The sequence below is a fragment of the Echinops telfairi genome, unplaced genomic scaffold, assembly GCF_000313985.2.
Source record: "Echinops telfairi isolate 266 unplaced genomic scaffold, ASM31398v2 ScPeMD7_3533;HRSCAF=4204_0, whole genome shotgun sequence".
In the NCBI taxonomy this organism is placed as follows: Eukaryota; Metazoa; Chordata; class Mammalia; order Afrosoricida; family Tenrecidae; genus Echinops; species Echinops telfairi.
Genome location: NW_022107431.1, coordinates 47,382,184 through 47,385,282, shown reverse-complemented (window position 1 = coordinate 47,385,282; position 3,099 = coordinate 47,382,184). Strand labels below are relative to the sequence as shown.

The window sequence follows — 3,099 nt, the reverse complement described above, 5'->3', positions numbered from 1 at the left end:
TCTTCGAAAGACAGGTGAGGCTTTCCACTCCTATAGAGTTACAAACTTAAAAACCCACAGGGGCAGTTCTGTGCTATCCTATGAGGTCACTCACTGTGCGTCAGAATCTACTTAATGGCAGTGACTTGGGTTTGGGGGTTTGCTTTTCTACTCCCTCGGCCACAACAAAGGTCCGCCACCCCTGGAAGTACATGGATGACAGAGTTCCCGCCACACGATGCTCTGCAAAGATCTGTCACAAACACATCCCAGGACGATAACCGGTTCTCTCTCTTTCATTTGCAGGGCAGAGTGGGAGAAGAGCTGGTGGTGATGAAAAGAATTGTTTTGTAATTACATGAATTCAGACTTGTGCATGCTAAAGCTGAAGTAATGTTTAATATGAGGAGACTTCCAACAGTTGGTGGACATTTTCCGTTGCTTTTCTAAAATTCCATTTTTTCCACAACTTTTAAAATTCAGTATCTGCTACAACAAAGTATCAGTCTTCTACGGCTGCTGGATTTTTTAGTTGTTGCTGTTTTTTTAGTTGGTTTGTTTGGCTCTTTGTACATTAAGAAAGCATCCTAGCCCAGTCCAGATCAAGTCCATAAGTCTGATATTAGCCCATATGTCCAAGCCCAATCTATAAAGTCCACGTCAGACTCATGAAACACGCAATGACGCCGAATGCAGGAAGATCACAAGCCAGTGGGTGGGAAGTCTTGTGGGTCCAGTGGCATAGTAAAAGCCTCAGCGCTGTCAGGGGTCTCCATGTGGATTCTCTAGCTCCCAGGACTCTGGTTGCATCAGGGTAGGTCCATGTGGCTTCTCCTTAGGGACGTCGTTTAGGGAGTGAGCATGTGTCCCACCTCCAGCAAGTTGTTTATCTCCTGAGTGCCTCCAAATGAGGTCATCAAGCTGCTACCTGATTGCCAGACTAGACTCCGCCACTTCACTCTGAATCCTCCAATTGACACCAGATTATGTAACTACCACATGTCAGATGAGACAGTGGCTCCAACATAACAACGATTAAGAAATGGTGCGGGACCAGGCAGCCCTGCTGTTCTACGGTATGAGGGAATGCTATGAGTTACAACTGCCTAGGTCTCGCTGCCACCCAGTCAATGCTGACTCACAGTGACCTCTGTGGGTTTCTGAAACTGTAACCGTTTACTGGCGTAGAAAGCCATCTTTCTCCGGGGAAGATGCTGCTGGTTTCAAACAGCAGACCATGAGAATAGCAGCCTATCTCATAACCAGTATGCCACCAGGGCTCCTTAAATGTCTGCGTGGCACCTAACACCATACTGGTCCTACACATGGCAAAACGAGTTGATTTCTAACTAGCTTAGCCCGTATCTTTCCACAGCCAGGCCCCCAACCACAGAGAGAATAACTTGAGCCTTTCCCTAGCAGGCGCAGGTACAGAACTTCACAACAGCCACAAAGCAAAGGCCTGCGAGTGTCCATCTCTTCTACTGAGACTCTCCTTATACTTGTTGACTACATTATCAATACGCGTATGTCCTTTGGCAAACAAATATTTTGTGCTTAGCTACTAAATGTAAACGCTGGCAATTCAACACTACCCAGTGGTACTGCAGAGGCCTGGTAGTTTGCTTCCTTTAAAGACCACACAAAGATAAACCTATTGCACAGTACAACTGTGATTTACATGGGCATGCCGAGAGTGGGGATTAATTCCACAGCACTGCGTTTGGGGGTTTATATTATCATTATTTTTAAACGGAATCTTGAAAAGAACTTTGTAGACCACTGTTTTTAATTTACTATAAAAGCTGAAGAAACTGGCATCACCTAGCAACCCCACTCTTACTCATTTCGACCCTATAGGATTTCCCAGAGACGGCAACTCCTTCGGGATTCCAAGTGAAGGGAGCAGACAGCCTCATCTTTCAACCTTGGAATGGCTGGTGGGTTTGAACGGGAGCCGAGGCCTAACCCACACGCCATCAAGGATCCTTTCATATAGCAGTCAATGAGGAACACTTGCCAAGCTCAAATTCTAGGCTGTGGTTTACTTCTGCCTTTCTCTCTGTCTAAATTAGCAGCTCCAAGAGAGCTAGTGCTGTCTGCTTCTTCTCTCTGTCTCTGTGTCTGAAGGAACCAACATTATCGTGCACTTTTTGCTGACCCACGCTAGATGAATGAAAAAGTCGCTAAACTCCAACTTTTCCTTTCTGCATTTTACTAGAGCTCATCTTACCTATGTACTTCAAAAAGACTTGGATTTGCATAGTGACCTTCATAGGGGAAAAAAGACAAAAAGAATCAGATAATCCTGCTTTGTTTCTTCCATGACAAGTTTCAGACGCTTTTGGAATCCTATTTGTTAATAGTCTAAACTATTGCATATCAATGTTTTACCTTGTTCATTGAGAAATCAAATAGAAATAAAAGAAATAGGACTCCTTTGAAGGTGAAATCCTCTGTGAAAAATCAAACAGTGAGGGAAACCCCATTCTAAAATGATTTCTGAGAAAGTCCATTCTCCAAGTTTAGGTCTCATGAACTAGCTTCCTCTAAACGGTTTAGACTAAATGGTTTAGACTAAACCCTAACTAACGAAAATCATTTTCGAAGGACTTTATTGCATAGGGATCTCTAGAAACACCAAGTGCCCTTCCCTGATCAAAGTCAGGAAGTTCAGGTAAAGGAAGTTCACCTCATGCTTTAAAAATAATGGATTCCGTTTCCACCTTAATGACAGTCAGGGGGGCTGCCTAACATGATGGATTAAAACTATGAAGTTCTTGGGTCACAAACGCAGTTCAGATCCATGACCCTGGCAGATGCCTGTGTCTATGGGGCATCGCTTACGGAACTTCCCAGCCAGCGACGGCTTATGCCCCCTCCTCCCTAGGGCACCCTCCCGATCAGCGGCTGCTCCTGGGGCGCAGCGTCCCAAAGTGAGGTTCACCGGCAATTCCTCCCAGGCTCCGCGGGGCCCAGCGCGGCAGGAATCCGCGTCTGGAGGAGGCTCGGGAAGTGTTTCCTGGGCTTCTGCAGCCGCAGAGTCGGGCTGTCCAGCCGGGATCGGCGCACTACCCGCCGCCGTCCCCGCCTCCAGGGCACGTGGGGAAGGGACGGGAG

At 46.5% G+C, this 3,099-nt stretch overlaps 1 pseudogene; it reads left to right on the top strand.

The window, feature by feature from the left end:
* The first annotated feature begins 1,021 nt into the window (after positions 1 to 1,021).
* The window catches only part of LOC101643487, a 4,550-nt pseudogene continuing 2,472 nt past the window's right edge, over positions 1,022 to 3,099 (top strand).